Source organism: Corvus hawaiiensis, chromosome 2, assembly GCF_020740725.1.
Source record: "Corvus hawaiiensis isolate bCorHaw1 chromosome 2, bCorHaw1.pri.cur, whole genome shotgun sequence".
NCBI classification, from domain to species: domain Eukaryota; kingdom Metazoa; phylum Chordata; class Aves; order Passeriformes; family Corvidae; genus Corvus; species Corvus hawaiiensis.
In genome coordinates, this window is record NC_063214.1 from 24,478,712 (window position 1) to 24,495,508 (window position 16,797).

At 46.0% G+C, this 16,797-nt stretch overlaps 1 long non-coding RNA gene across 1 annotated transcript; it reads left to right on the forward strand.

The window, feature by feature from the left end:
* Positions 1–1,408: 1,408 nt before the first annotated feature.
* LOC125321517 lies at positions 1,409–5,261 on the forward strand. The gene is made up of 3 exons (XR_007201573.1): positions 1,409–1,797; positions 2,448–2,619; positions 3,999–5,261. It is a non-coding gene; the product is annotated as an uncharacterized LOC125321517 (long non-coding RNA).
* Positions 5,262–16,797: the final 11,536 nt, after the last annotated feature.

Sequence of the window (16,797 nt, forward strand, 5' to 3'; positions counted from 1 at the left end):
TTTAATAGCAGTTCTATGCACGAATATGTCTTGCTGGTTGTCACACCTTGTTATAAAACCATAATTTTGCTTAACATTATACCATTTTACTATCCCTAAGGTCTTAGTTGCTATGATCTTTTCCTTTTTCCGAGTGGCTGCTGTTTTCTGTCTCGCTGCGTCTTTGCTGTCTCTTTCGGTCGCTCCCGTGTTGGAATTGTCGGGGCTGCTGGTGCCTGCGCGCTCTTCCCGGGGTCGCGTTAGGGGCCGTGCGGGCCGGGCCGGGCCACGCCACTCAGTTCTCCGTGCGTCGCCTCCTCTGGTCGCAGCTTCGCTGCCGCTGCCGGGCGCTGCACCCACGTCTCGGCCGGGCCCCCGAGCGACGACCCCCCCCGTGCTCCGCTCCAGCGCGCGTCTCGGCTGGGCGCGGCTCCGTTCCACCGCCATCGCCGCCAGCCGCCGCCCGCACGCCGCCCCTCTCGGTCGGGCGTTCCCGGGGCTCGCTCCACCACGCACTGTGCTGCGCTGTGCGGGTCCCGCCGGGTCCCGCTGCTCCCGCCGCGCCTCGCTCCGCCACCGACACTGCGGCTCGCGTGGCTCCACCCACACGCGGGAACTGCCTCGCTGCTGCTCTCAGAGCGCTCGGTGCACGTGGCCTGGGCCGCACGGTCCCTGCGCCACGCTTCCCTTCACCAGGACACAGCTGACACTGCTCAACAGTCTCGGTAACTAAATAATATTCACGAAAATATTCTTCCATCGGCATATATCTTGACTCCAGTATTAACTGTGTCCAAACGGTTTTCCAAAAGCCCTTGGTAATAATTAAATCCCAAGAAACATAGAAAAAGTTCTTAAACAACCATGCCAGGAAGTGTTTCAGTTCTTTTTGAGCTTGAATCAAGCTAAAATTTACAAATCGTTGTTCAAGAATCATTTTAAGTTTAAGATAAATGTCCATATGCGGCTCTGAGAGCCAAGAGTCTTCCCACGGTTCCTCCATAGTTTAGATATGGAATAGCAAAGCAAAACCAAGAAGAGGAATCCAAAGTTTCCAGGGTTTACTCACACAAATCAGTCGCTTAGGGATCGGGGATCGTTCTGCTCACAAATCTCCACCATTTGTTGCAGTGGGGATCCTGCAACACGCATATATCAAACCAGGAGTCCCGTGGAAAGGAAATATATATATACGGACAGACAGATTCTTGATAGCTGTTTCAGAGAGATGTTTATTTCTCCAGCCGCATGGCCGGAGCTCTGCCCAGGAACTGTTCCAGTCACGGGACCAAGGGTCCTTCTCCCCGCGCAGGGGAACACAAACCAACCAATGGGAACGAGGCTGAGCAGGGACAGGAAACCCCGTGCCTGTGCCCTCAGGGCCCCTCTCCCAGGGCTACACGGCAGGGGAGGGACCCCAACATATATGGGTGCTGAAAAGTGTGCAGCACATTTATAAGGTTATGCTGCAAAAAGAGGTAGTGTAGCAATGTGATCCAAGCTCTTGTAGTTTGCATACTAGAAGCAGTGAAAGCACTGCACCAACCCACAGCTTCTTGTCAAGCTTGTAGAATGCATATTTAAAGCCATGTCATACATGTCTTCTGCTACTCTGACCCAAAAGCACATGAGATTAAACTTAAACTTGGGAAAGAGAGATCTTGAAGGCTTCAGTTTACATGGAAGAACTTTAACCTGCCACTAAGCAGTTACTCAGTGGCACCCCAGTGAGTGAAGTTAACATCACAAAAACATCCCTGCCCTTGCTACTGTCTTGCTACGTGTTCCATCACAGTGACTGACTGACTGACTGTTCAAGTAAGGATCCTAAAGATTTAAAATTTCCTCAGTTAAATATAGGCTGAGAGTGTTGTCACTTTCTAATTGTGTTATGTTGTGTAATATTTAGTCATTTGGTTGTAGAAGGTGATGCAAACTTTTAGTAAGTGTTGTTTGTGTGCAAGCAATTACTGAAAGGGAGGGGAAGGGTTCAAAGCAATCAAAACCTGGCTTAAAGATGAGTTCCAGGACGATTCTGCTTTTGCTTCCCCACACCCTCCTGAATATTTGTGTCTCTTATTCTTAAGTATAGTATATTCTTAATTATATTCTTAATTATAGTTAATTGCTGGATGTTTGGTGGTTTTGGTTTGGTTTGGTGGTTTGTTGGGGGAGGGGGTGTTTGAGGTTTTTTTTTTTCTTTCTCTAATTATGTGGACAATAACTGTATTTTTCCTACTAGAAGGAAGATCAGTATAAAATATTGTAATATTTAATCAGTTAAGGACTTAGATACAGGATAGTGAAAGGGACAAAATCAGATTTTTCACAAGAAGTGCTATATAATTATATTCACTTTCAGTTCGAAAACTAAATGCATAGAAGCACTTGCAATATATTGTATGCCCTCCTTGAGGGTGCCAATTGTAAATTTTTCATTGGAAGTAATTATCCCATTATCCAAGTAGAGTCATCTCATGGTATCAAGGAGCTTGGAGGAAAGAACAGCAGAGCTGCATGGCCAGAGCACAGAAGCACAGGATCAACTGTTGCAGTTGACAGACCAGCAGAAATCAGCTGCTCCTGACATGGTCCCTCCAGTGCTGCCTCCTGTTCCAGCCCCATCCCTGAATTATACCAGTAAGTGCCCAGCTTCAGGAGAAACAAAAACTAGTAAGACAATGTTTTTCTCCTTTTGAGAGTCCTTATCTTATTGGATCAGTGGTTGTGGTCAGCAGTACACTTGCTGTTAATGACTGTGTGGGTACAAACACTCCTTACTTCAGAGAGCTAAAAACACATCAGCTTAACCACTCCTAAAGTTAGCTTCTTAGTAATTAGTCTGCTGCAAGTACTGTGCTTCATGTTAAGTCTGTTCTTTACTATGTTCTTGTCTGAAGAACAGGTGCTACATTTGGACATTAGTAGGAATTTCTCCACAGAAAGGGTTGTCAGGCATTAGAATGGGCTGCTCGGGGACATGGTGGAGTCACCACCCCTGGAGGTGTTTAAGGAAAGATTGGATGTGGCACACAGTGCCATTGTCTAGTGGACAAGCTGATGTTCAAAGGTTGGACTTGATGATCTCAGATGTCTTTTTCAACCTAATTGATTCTGTGATAGTCCCTGGTGGGCAGCACTGGGCTTTTTAATCAGTCCTGTATTGTGCAGAATCTTTGAAAAAGATCTGGCTTCTAAAAATCCTGGCAGAGTGGTTATCCTATTCTCAACCACATTTTAGTTTTTGTCTTTTGGGTACTCTTTCCATCAGACTGTCTTGTTAGTTACTGACAGTGTTAATAGAAGGTAATAACTGGAGCTTCCAGTCATGTAAAGAGGTACAGTAGCTAAGGGAATATTCTTGCTGATTCAAGATTCATAGATCAGCTGCCATATCTAACTATAAAAAAAATTACTTTCCAGGAGGTCAGGGCTGCTTTACCTTCTCATGGAGTCATTGTCATTACAAGCAGAACTGCATGTGACCACGTACTCGTGCTCTGTCTGCAACACCTGTCCTTTCCCCTTGTGAAACCAGAGGGATATATAAAGGGGGAGGGACTTGGAGAGAGAAAGGGGGGCGGAGGGACCAGTGTGTGTGTGCGCGTTTGCATGCAGGTGCAGGTGCAGTGACTCATGGGTTGGGTCATAACACTTTCAGTGCTTCTTTGGCTGTTGTAAATTCAGCATGGTAAGTAAAATCTTAAAGGAACAAAGGTGAGAGATCCAAAGTCTCTAAGCCTCTAATTGCAAACAACCCAGAAAATTTAACCGTGGAAGAATCATTCTATATCTGTGAGCATTGTCTGTAGTTGCTCTGAATATCTGCTCCTCATTGTCAGTCATTTTCAGAAAGTGGGTATGAAGTTTATATTTAACTTGTTGTTTTATTTCTGGTCTGTATATTCTGTGAAATTGAGAAGAGGCTGTGATGCCTCTGAAAAAAATGGCAAAACAAAATGAATGTTGTGCAGTGTTGCTGTGTTCTCATAATAATCAAGCAATTATTTATTGCCTAGCAAATGCAAGGAGGACAGTTGAAGTGTCTGTTCCCGTGGCAGTGGGTGTGGACAGCTCCAAGGATGACAGTGTTTCCCATGCCAGTGTGAAGTTCACCCTTTACTATTTCATTTTTGTTGTATCTTAATTGCCCATGCAGCAGAAATTGAAAACAATGGGAAAATTGCCATGTGTTTTTCTGGCTTTGTGGATTTTCCCTGACTTTCTCACATTCACTGTGGAAGTGGGACAAAGGTCTAACAGCTTTTTCACAACTTCCTTTGTATTTAAAATATCTGCAATCTGACATGAGACAGATGACATGTTGTTGAAGACTGCTGATGAGGTGTCCTAACTCAGGATCAGAGATACTATTCTACCATTCACTTCCATTTTTCACTTTTCCAGTCTTATTTTGACTATTTCCAGGTCTGTAGGAGACTCCAGCAAGCCTTGTTCACCTTTAAGTGCCACATCAGAAAGTGCCAAATTGACTTCTGTCAGCCAAAGACCAAAGGTGAGAACTGAAAAATCTTCAGCCAGAAAATCTGATTGTTGTCATAAAAGGAAAAAGATCATCCTAAGATGGATGAAGGGAGGAGTGCTCTGTCCTGTTTTAAATATCCCAAGGCTGTTATTAATTGATTCATAGCAGTTTGGATTATAGACAACTGGTAGGAAGACACCTGAGAACTAGTGGCATTCATTATTTTCCGCCACAGAGTTGTTGTGTACAAGTGAATAACCCTTTTCTGCTGTGGCATCTTTGTGTGTTAGAACTGGAAACCTTTGGAAGTCTTTCCCTGGTGGCTCCAGAGAATCTCAAGCCATGATTATGATGTACTGGTGGAGCCACAGTCAAGAGGCAAGCAAGCTCTTACCTAGCTGTTGCACAAGTCAGTTGCTGAAGGATGAATAAATCCACATGTAAAGAAAAATCCCCAGTCTAGATTTCTGACTCCTGATGTACAAGGAAAAGGATAGCCCACAGTGAGGTGCTTTCACATGGAACTCTGTAGTGGTACAGTCTGATAAACCAGTCACTGAGCTGTTTATAGGCTTGAAAGCAACCATGAGGACATATTAATAACCTATTTCCTAGTGTCCAAAATAATCTAAATTAGGAGTGATAAAGAGAACAGAGTTAGGGTCCAGGACTCCCTATCCTGACAGCAAACTATACATCTCCAGACAGGAAATTTGGAATTACTAAGGTAGATGTGGCTTGAAGCAGCTGATGTGACTCCCTCCATGGTGCCAATGGCAGACAACAATCCTAACACAAGTCTGTAGGTTACGGGGGTTCTGGGGTCCTGTCGGGACGGCCGGACGTAGACGGTGACAGATGGAGACGAGAGATCTCTATAGGCAGGTCTTGGGACACAGTCGGTTTATTGTAAAGGGCGTGGGTATTGGGGCACTGCTCAGAGCTGGTAGACTCAGCTCTGAGCAGGCCCAAGAGAGCAAGAGAGTGAACGGGTGAGAGAGAGAGAGAGAGAGAGAGAGAGTAGGAGCAAGAGTGGAAGTGGAAGAGAGGAATGAATAGAAGAGAGAGAATGAATAGAAGTGAGAATGAGAATGAGAATGTGAATGTGAATGTCTGAAGTCCTGGTTACAATACAATAAATCATCTTCTGCACTGAATATTCTAATTGTCACTAACCAATCTAATACAAGATACAAATCCTATAGCATTTACATACAGCCTATAAGAGTTCTTATATTACCATAGAGTGTTACATCTTAACTTCTAAAAACTACTCTTTGGACCCCTTCTGCTGAGCTAGTAGGGTCTGCTCTGACCCTTGGACCTGTTTGCAAGCAGAGGGTATTGTTCCATCAAGAGGGGATTACTTCAGTCGGCCATACCATTGTTTTCCAGTTGTTCAGTAACTAAGACCTGGTATTTCAAAAGTGGCTTTCATTTCGATGTTGCCTGTAGTTTTCATATTCCCAAAATCTTTTGTCAGGCAATCATATTTCCAAGGCTTTCCTGTTTCATCTTCCCCAACATCTCCCCCTTTTCGATGGACAATTAAGATATTAGACATAGTCTTACTCGTCATTTTTTGCACACACTGAAGTATACAAGGTACTGCTACTAAAACTATAATTATTACTACTAGAATAATCAAGCCTATTTTACAGAGTTCCCTTAGCCAGGGTGCAAAGCTCCAACCATCAAACAAACTGTCTAGCCAAGACGAGTTATCTGTTGTAATTTGGTTAGCTAGGTCCCTTAGGTTTTGTAACTGTTTGTGAATGGAAACAGAATGATCGGATAAGTTCATACAGCATAATCCTTCAAAATCTTCACAGCCATGCCCATGTGCTAATAAAAGATAATCAATGGCAGCTCTATTTTGTAAAGTGGCATGTCTGACTGCCTCTTCATCGGTTAACAAGTCACTGATCATAGTAGAGGTGGCATTTACCTCCTTGCTGAGCCAACACCCCAACTTGTTTAACTGTTTTAGTGCAATTGAGGAACTTAACTGAGGAAGAAAAATGCTCGCAACAATTGATTTTTCAGAGTTCCAAGGATGAAAGTCACTATCACAGTCGCTCTCATACTGATGTCCCCAGGAAGATCTAATTTTTCTGTTTTTCTTTTTGATTACTTCTTTGACACTGGGAGCAATAATTGTAAGTTGTCCCAGAGCACAAGGGCCACCATCTATTTTTGAAGGTATACCTTGCCAGGCTCTGTCTCCACAGATGAGCCAAATTCCTCTAGGGAATCGAATAGGAAGTTTGTTAAAACGATCTGCATGAGGTTCATCATATATAAGAAGCTTAGCTTGGTTGCACCAAGAAGTTACATTGCTATAAGCTGGGTGATATGGGGTAACATTTAAATGAGGACCGTTTTCTCCTAGAAAGTGAAAGAAATAGCGGGTATCCATAGTTAACGAGCCTAGGATTTCTAGCTCTTGAAGGTCAGATTTATCAATTTTAGAGTTATCAATATAAGTTTGGTGTTTATGGCTGGTAGTTGGAGAAATGTGATGATTATCACATGGCTAATACTTATCAAGAATAACATTACCAAAACCTTCTGGAAAAGGCATTCCAACTAAACAGGTTGAAAAAGGTTTGTCAGGGCTTGTGTCAGATAGACAGATGGTATCGGAGCCTGCAGATTTGGCTAAAGCAACCCAGACATTTGTCTTTGGTTGATTTACAGGTAAAGCTTCATTATAAAAACAAAAACAAAAGGTTAAAAGCAACATGCATCTACACAAATAATGCTAAAACTCCATTCTTTTCTCGAGCTGTTTCTGGCAGACAATCTTCTCTCAGTGGTTCTGCCGAGTTCACATTTCAGTGCCGGCTTCTCGGCTTCTACTCGCGGGGTCACTGCCTGAAGTGGAACAGACAGTGGGCTTTGATGCGTGGTACAGCTTCATGTTCTTTGCTGGAATCCACTTGGTTCCTTCACCTGTGGAGAGACATGCAAATCCCTTTCCCCACATTATAAGATCATAAGGTCTTTCTATTTTTCCTGATGCTAAATTCTTAATTAAAACTGGAGGGTGCTCTTTCAGTTTTGCTTTTTTGTTGTTTAGGAAATGTCTATAGATGGGGGGTTCAGGCTCTTCTGCAGAGCTGTTCAAGAAATTAAAAACATACAAGGCTTTATTCAACCTTCTTTGAGGTGTAGCCTGGGCTTTTCCCCTTTTCTGTTGATTTAAAATGCGTTTTAAAGTTTGATGTGTTCCTTTTAGGGTACTTTTTGGCAGTTGTTTAAGATACGGTGAGCAAATGCCACTGTATCTTACAGCACTTTTTAGTTCTTTAATTTGGAGAGTGGAGATGGGAGCCCACATTTTAGGACTGTCAGGCTGTTGGCTAGCTATCACAGGCTTAGTTAATAGACTAAGACTTTCATCTTTATAGATTTGGGGTCTTATTTCATGGCAATCTGTTAATTTAGAATAATCTGAGCACTTTGGAGGATTTTTTGATTCAGAAGGTAGCGCTGACAAACTTTCAGAATTCGTTTTCTCTTTCTGGGTTGCAAGATCCCCGCCGCTTGCCGGCGGGACTGTGGGGCTTATTGCAAACAAATCTGGCTGCTTTTCAGAGTTTACTTGTGTTAGATTTAAAGCATCAGCTCCGGCAGAGGGGCTCTCCGTCTCCCCTGCCACTGGAGCTGCATTATTGCTCTCGGTTCCCCCCCTGCTCGTGGCTTCTGAGGCGAGGCTGCGCTGCGCGGAGGGATACGGCTGTACGGTGTCGGGGGACCCCGGCGGGGGCGGCTGCGGCGCGGGGGTGGGACCCGGCGGGGGTGATGATGGCACGGCAGAGTTCGGAAGTGGTGCAGCCGATCTCGGTGGCGGCGGGCGAGGAGGCGGGGTGGAGCTGCGCGGCGGAGTCGCGGGAGGATGCGCGGCTGGTCCCGGGAGCGGTGCTGAGGTTGGAGAAGTCTGAGCGGACTGATACCACTGGTCCGGGAGTTGCAGCAATGGCGCATGCGTATGTTGCAACGATTGCGCATGCGCGTGTTGCGTCATCAGGTCTGCGCGGCAGGATGTAATGGCGGCGGTCTGTGTGGCAGATAGTTCGGGCAAAGCGGGAGATGGCAGGACTGCAGAACCAGGGGCTGGGGCTGCGGTCGCGGGAGGCAGGAGGGCTGGTGGCTGGATCGCGGCGTGCTGCTGCTGGAAGCTTGTAGGCTGGGCTGGGGTGGGTGGTGGCGGGGCGGCGGTGCCGGGAGGCGGGGCTGGAGCAGCGGCAGGAACGGAGGAGACTGCAGACCTCCGTGCAGGCAGCGCGGCACCGGCATCAAGTGGCTCACGGAGCTGGGGCGCTCCCAGCGCAAGCGATGGTGTGCGGGGATCGGGGATCCGCACAGAAACGGCAGGAGGAGCGGGAGTAGACACAGGCGGCTGCTGTGCCGCCACGGAGCCGGGGGACCGCTCAGGGCGTGCTGTGCGCGCTTGAACGGCAGGGTGGGGGGGTAGGGTTCCTGCGGTAACGTGCACAGGAGGTGCCGGAGACAGCAGCGTGGCCGTGGCCGGCGCTGTGGGCACCAGTGTTTCGGGAGCGGCAGGGGACTGTGAAGACGCAGCAGCGGCGGACGGGGATGGAACAATGGCTACCATGTTCGCCGTGTGGGGGGGGGGACCTGGGGGGCTGGAAGAAGGGTCGCCGCTTGGCTTTGGGGGGGGCCGGCTATAATGGCAGCCATGGCCATAACCGGCGCGGCTGGGGGAGGGGTAACACCCGTAGGTAGCAGGGGGGTAGGCGCTGGCCCCGCCGGGGGTACCGCCGGGGGGCGGGGCCACCATGATGTCAGCAGCGGGGGGTGGGGTAGCAATGACGGCAGCGGGGGGGGTGGAGCCGCGGTGACGGAACCGGGGGGGGGGCATGGAGGGGCAGGGGCAAGGGGCGGGGCCGCGGAGACGCTGGCACTGAGGGCGGGGGCCGCGGGGGATGGGGCAGCGGGGAGGAACGGGATGGCGGGAGGGGCCGTAGGGTCCGGTGGGGTGTCTGGGGCCGGGGTAACGGGCGCGGGGGCCGCGAGCGCGGGGGGCGGGGCGGCGCGCGTCAGCCGGACCGCGGGTATCGGAGCCGTGGGGTCCGGCGGAGGGGCGGGGGCCGTGCTCCGCTGCGGGCTCGCGACGGCAAGGGGCGGACTCGCAGCTGGAACCGGGCTCGGCGGGGTGACTGCTGCGGGCGGCGCCACCGCAGCAAACAGCTCTACCAGCGCTCTGCAAGCTGGGAGCAGCTGTGCGGCTGCCATATCCCGGTAGGAGATATTATTAAAGAGCTTAACTCCAACTGTGTCTCAAAAGTCTCTTGTAAAGACGGCTGAACGGTCAGCATTTGGGAAATTAAGTTGGCTCCATTCTAAAAGATTTTTTAGCTCGTGTTTAGGCAACTGACTTGGACCAGAGCTTATAAGTAAATGCTTAAGTTGCTTATAGAGATCTCTGTCATGGGCAGAGTGGGTTTGTCCCATTTTTTAGACCAGTATGATACTCACTTAGGTGATGTCGCAGGAGCAGCGTCCTTACTCAGATGTCTGTCGTGGGGGGCTGGCCAGGCACTCCACTCAGCACTCAGGACGCCGCTTTTCGGTCCTTTCCCAGAGCTCCGGTTTCAGGCGTCGCTTGGCAACGGCTTTCCGTGCTCAGGACCTCACGGGTGGGTCCGCACTGAGCTGCAGTGCGGGCGGTGCTCAGCACTACTCGCCTGTGCTCGGGGCGTGCGGCAGGTTTCCCTCCGCAGAGCTCCGGTCAGTACTGCTTAGCAGCGTGTCCGTGCTCGAGGGGTGATACGGCAGACCTCCTCAAAGAGCTCCAGGGGGCCGCTGCGCAGCAGTGGCGGCCCGTGCTCGAGGGCTGCCAGGCAAGTCCCTCCAAGAGCTCCAGGTAATCCCTGTGCTCGAAGGCTGCCTCAGCAGAATTACAGAGCTCCAGCTATTATGATGCGCAGCATCGGTATGCCGTGCTCACGACAAGTTCTAGGTGGCTATAACTGGTCTTTTAGTTACTGTCCATGGAGAAAAGTCCTACAGATGGAGAAAGCTGAACCAGGCGTTCAATCACGTTGTGCGCCAGGCTGCAGGTGCTGGGTGTGGGCTCGGCAATCACGGTGGGCGCCAGACCGTAGGTTACGGGGGTTCTGGGGTCCTGTCGGGACGGCCGGACGTAGACGGTGACGGATGGAGACGAGAGATCTCTATAGGCAGGTCTTGGGACACAGCCGGTTTATTGTAAAGGGCGTGGGTATTGGGGCACTGCTCAGAGCTGGTAGACTCAGCTCTGAGCAGGCCCAAGAGAGCAAGAGAGTGAACGGGTGAGAGAGAGAGAGAGAGAGAGAGAGAGTAGGAGCAAGAGTAGAAGTGGAAGAGAGGAATGAATAGAAGAGAGAGAATGAATAGAAGTGAGAATGAGAATGTGAATGTGAATGTCTGAAGTCCTGGTTACAATACAATAAATCATCTTCTGCACTGAATATTCTAATTGTCACTAACCAATCTAATACAAGATACAAATCCTATAGCATTTACATACAGCCTATAAGAGTTCTTATATTACCATAGAGTGTTACATCTTAACTTCTAAAAACTACTCTTTGGACCCCTTCTGCTGAGCTAGTAGGGTCTGCTCTGACCCTTGGACCTGTTTGCAAGCAGAGGGTATTGCTCCATCAAGAGGGGATTACTTCAGTCGGCCATACCATTGTTTTCTAGTTGTTCAGTAACTAAGACCTGGTATTTCAAAAGTGGCTTTCATTTCGATGTTGCCTGTAGTTTTCATATTCCCAAAATCTTTTGTCAGGCAATCATATTTCCAAGGCTTTCCTGTTTCATCTTCCCCAACACAAGTCTCTGGGAAATATACTCTATATGAATCTCAACTGGTTTTTTCTTTTACAGAAAAGCAAAAAGAAGGATGGTTTGCATTGTCAATGCACATTATGTAAAGGAAGCTGAGCTCAAGTCCTATATTTTTAAAATATTTTTTTACGAACCACAATTCAATCACAATCTCCCTCTACAAATGTACAGTTTAACTCTGAAGTGTTTTCATGTCAGTGCCATTAGTATGGCAAGGTCCATGTGCTTATTGTATTTGTGCCCTACAGAGCAATCTTGGTAGCCCTGGGAATGAGGTTCTGAGCTGGACACACCTCTATGACCTTACAGCTTTTCACCAAAAAAATATCTCATGAGGTTGTAAACTCAGGCTGCTGGAGCTTTACAAGTGAGCACCTCATAGCTCTGTTAGGTACACTGAAGGCAGGAGGTTTTAGAAATTGCCTGTGAAACTTTCTGGAGCATTTATTTGCACAAGATATGGGAATAAAATGTCAGGAAGAACTGAGATGAGGAAAGGTACCTGCACTGAAAAGGAACCTGGATATTAGGAAGCCATTCTGTTTCTGGGGGATAAGGATTTGCATCAGAAAGAATGTATTCCTTCTGTGGTTTACAGCTGCTCCCAAAAGTTGTGTTTTTCTGTGCAGTTAACATGTCAGAGATTGCATCTGGACTTGAGGATTGCTTTTCAAAAATCTCATTTAATATTTTTGTAGTAAATATAAAGTGACTATTTGAAGTTGAAATCAGAATCTTTATTTGCTATGTACTAAAGTATGTGCTCTTTGATACAACAGAAAACTGATATATATAATTGTGTTAAGCTGTTTTGCTGCGTGTTTTTATAATATTCTAATGACCATGGGTTTTATATTGGTTTTATTTGACTTTTTAAAGTAGTCATTATTTTATTAGTAATGCTTACCTGATGCCTTTTCCTGGTCTTAAAATCAAGAGTCAAATACGGTTAGAAGGGAAAAAGGGAGTTTACCTTGGTATTTATTTTAAGGATCCTTGGGCGCATTACATCCAGGTCAAATGCACTGAAGTGCACCCCGCAATGCACACCCTCAAAAGATCTGGTATAACATTATAGGTGTTACTAATTAGCATATCTATCAAAGATTCCCCAGTGAGAGGCTCAAGTGAGCCCCCCTCCCCAAGGAACCTTCTCCTGGATGGTTCTATCTCAGTTTACAGAATGTGTTCTGGAGAGGACCTTGGGGTCTGGGGCATTCTGATCCCTAACTATGAAGATTCTAAGATGTTTAGTCTCCTAGCTTGACAAACAAGTTCAAGAATGTAGGCAAAAAGGACTAAAAATACAGAAGTTATAAAAAGGTATAAAAAGGGTTTAAAAGAAAAGGCAAAAAATCATCATGGCATCATACCAATAAAATTTAAGACTGTGAGGAAATGCTTTGTTACCTGTTTCTTATCTTGTAGTAAACCTGGCCAAAAACATTTATGATGCAGATCTAGAAAATGAAAATAATTTGCAAGTCTGGGAAAGAAAATAGCTGCAGGTATCAAAAACTGATTTTGATGAAGATGCCTTAATATTTCTTTTAATTGTGAAATTTCTTCCTAAAGATAGTGATAGGGTGGAGCCAGCCTCTGTCCTTTCAGTCAGTTCAGTTTTAGGAGAATGAAGAAAATATGCTTCTCTTTTAATTTTTTTCTGTTTTGTTTTGGTTTGGGTTTTTTTGTAAAGGAAGGGTTCTTCTAAACAGATTTAGAAAATCTAAAAAATGTGGGATTCAAAAGAGGATCTGTTCAAATGTTCATTGATACTTCCATGGTTTATTTTTCCAGTGTTAACTATGGGAAGTGAAGAAGGTTTCTATTTCTGTATTTTGTAAAATAACAGTTAAAATTGCTTGGAAGAAATCCCTCAATTCATGAAGAGATGGGAATGCCACAGTTGGGATGGGACCACATAACCATAGTGCCCACAGGTTAATGCCATTGCCTCTGCCAATGGTTGCTACCAATGCTCTGTAATTAGTCTGAGAATTCCTTTTAGAATACAGGATCAGAATTAATCTTTTGAGTTGTCTAGTTTCTTTACCATGGAAGTCTCTGGGTGGGAGGGACACTTCCACTCCAGATGTCTCCAGTCACCTCCTACCACCTCCTCCACAGCCTGTGACTTCCTGCGGTGCAGGCTGGGGTCACACAGTGTTCCATGGCTAAAAATGAGCTGTCCCTGGGATGTCATGGAAGTGTGTTTGCTGGAATGCTGAAGGCTAGTGTAAAGCTCAAGGCAGTGTCTGAGAAACTGTTAGTGCAGGGAGTTCTTTTGGGAGTTTGTTTTTTTGTCTGTTCTAGACCGAGCAACAAACTGCAGCTGTTGCTAGAACTCGACTCAGCAGCTCAAGCTTTGCTGCCTGATAAGCAGGCTGGCCTGTACCTGGCTGAAACAAAATGCTGACTCTCATTAGACTGACATCTGCTCCTGCAGGGAGCTAGTCTTCCTGCACACCTGTTGCAGGCAATAAGATTTTGTATTTCTTTGTGTGTACATATATGCATAAAAGTATGCTTTGGCAGGCCTCATGCTGACCACAAGTCTCATCTAAGTGAATTCCCTGCTCTCACTGCCCTGCTGCAAGGCTAGGTTTTGTTCCTAGGTGCATCTCAGTGAAATACCACACTGTGATATCCGTCTGTCTCATGGTCCCAGCAGCGAAGGGAAAGAAAAAAAACCAACTCCACTGTCTTCCCAGCATGAGTATTAAGTGGTCACAGCATCAAGCCTGACAGAGTTCAAGAAGCGATTGGACAACACTCTCAGGTATGTGCTGTGATTCTTGGGGCAGGGCCAGGATTTGGAATTCAATGATCCTTGTAGGTTCCTTCCATCTCAGGGTATTCAATGATTCTATGACCTTTTGCATGTACAAACTTACAGCCTTTCAGATCACTTCCCTGGCTCAAATATGGCTAAAGGGGAGGTAAAAAAAGATTAATGTCCTGACATCACAAAGAACTTGCTTCCTTAGAAAAGCCTCCTTGGAAAAAATCCAAATTTCATCTTCCCTTCAGAAAATGTAGGCAGCATTCAGGAGAGATTAAAAAGAATATATATAGCAGCAGAAAGCTGAAAGTGGCAGCAGGTGGCTGGAAAGCTGCAGGGAGGAGGGGAAAGCAGGAATGTCTGGTCAGAAGCCACAGCAAGGGCAAGTTTGCACAAAGCCTGTGTTGCTGGGTGGTTTGGCTGCAGCTGCTGTGGTCTTCAAAGAGCTGCTGCCGGCTGAAAGGGATAACGCTTGACCACTTCAAACTCTGTGCATCCTGTCGCAAATCTGGAGGACAAGAGAGATCCACCCATCTCTTTTGCTGCTTTCTTTCTATGTTTCAAGTGTTGCCACATCTCCATACCCTATCCTCTCCCAGTCTGCTATTTCAGGGTTAAGCCAAGCCCCTGTGTGTGATGATTGTTGCACACTGACTAATGGAAGGGGCAGAAATTTACGCTTCCAGGGGTGCTGTTTTTCTGCCTTCTTCCTTCACCTCTCTCAAGTCACACTGCAGTGGCTGAAATCCTGCTGCAGCACAAGTGTGATGTGTGACAGCAGCAGCTCACAGAAATGTACTTTGGAGTCCAGCATGAAAATGAAGATACATGGGCTTACATTAAATGAGGTAACTTGAGATCCAGTTTAGTTTTGTCTCCAAAGCTCAACACAAGCCTGAAGAGAAAAAGCTACTGGCAAATTTAAAAGAGAGAGTGTATATGCATGAAGGGAGACATTTGGTAGTGAAGGTGTTCTGCTAAAGAGTGAGTTCCCCTAGAAATGCCTTGTAGAAAGTCTGTGAGAAATCGCAGCACCTAAGTCCTCCCTCTCTGTCCCAAGTGGTGTCCCCAAGGAAGGGATCAGTGTTGCCTTTCTGCTGCAGCTGTCAGGTTCTCCGATGTGCCATCGGCTTGCAGAAATTTTGTCGTGTGAGGCTTGGGGTTGGGGCAACTTACTTATGTGTGTTTGAGGCCCAGCACAAGCAAAGGTCAAATGGCACCTCCTTTTAAAACCTCCATGGTTTTAAACTAAAAGAGGAGAAACTTAGATTAGATGTTAGGAAGAAATTCTTTACTCAGAGTAGAGTGTAGTGAGTCCTTGGGCAACAGGCCAGATGCAGAAAGTGAGGGCTGAGGATGACACCAGCCTCTGTGCCTTAATAAATGATAATAGATTCTTGGACAAGGAGCTGAAAGAACAGTACAGAAATGCTCCTCTCACCAGTCAAATGCCACATAATTTCAAATGCATCTTTAGCTGAATGAGGGAGCGATTCTGCCTAAGTTGGGAGATGTTTTTAAATCCTTTGTTGCATTTTCTGGATGAGGTTGATATAAATGTCATCTGGGTAGCTGGAAATAGTTTGCGTGGAAACAAGGATGCATCAAGTACTCCCAGACCAAGCTTGGCAGCGCTGTCACGTTCAGAGAAGTGTCTGAAACACAGCAGCTCCCAGGGCTGACAAATCCACAGCAAAACTGGACTTGTTGGTCAATGGGAAAGAAGCCAACAGTCTGCTCTACTTCTCTTTTCTTTGTAAATTCCCCAAATAAGCCATTTTCCACACTCTTCTGGCTGCCATTAAGCTAGGCTCTGGCACTTTGACAAGTTCTCAGTTTTCTGTCAACAAGTCACCTTGGACTTTTCTGCAGTCCTGTTCACTAATGACTTTTGTTTCACCACTTTTTCAGTTTATTTGTGTCTTATGGCAGGATATCCAGAAACAGCTCCCTGAAATTATCAGACTAAATAGGGGCAGGAAAGCATGAGGCATTCAATTCCAAATGTAATAAATGGGCTACACTCACACTGCTCACAGAGTCTAGGAAGGAAATCATGCTTTAAAGATTTTTTTGAACATGCTATAAGAAGTTTTACCAATTTTCCTCCAGAAAAATATAAACGGGAAAACAGCATAAAGCTTTCCCCAGAACAGGCTAATTAGGAAATACAATAGAAATATTAGTCAGAAGCCCTTAAAGAAAAGGAAGAAGGAAACCATCAAATCTTCCATATCTCTGTGTAATGATCTAGTGCTTAATGATAGGAAATGAGAAGCAGATAAACAGGAAAAAGAGGAAGGAGCTGGTAGGGAAAGTTAGATAGGGAAAGAACAGATCACCCAGAGCAACTACTCTGGGAAGCTCTGATATACATCATTAACAATAGGAGCAGGAAAACAAGTTTAAAGAGGACTTCATTTCAAGTAAATCTGGGTCAAATGAGAATAATGAGCCATCCATCAACTCTTGCGGCAAAAGGAAAACATTGGCGTAATTTTAATGGCATTTTCATTGTTTCATTTATGTAACTATGCTCCTTTATTGCCCTTCAGTGTATATATATTAATACATTGGGTTTTTTTTTTCATCCCTAAGTTTTGACCAGTTACAAAGCAAACACTGGATAATCCAAGGTGGGAGAGGGTCTCTCCCGCAAGTTCTTGCAGTGCTTTGCAGACCAAAA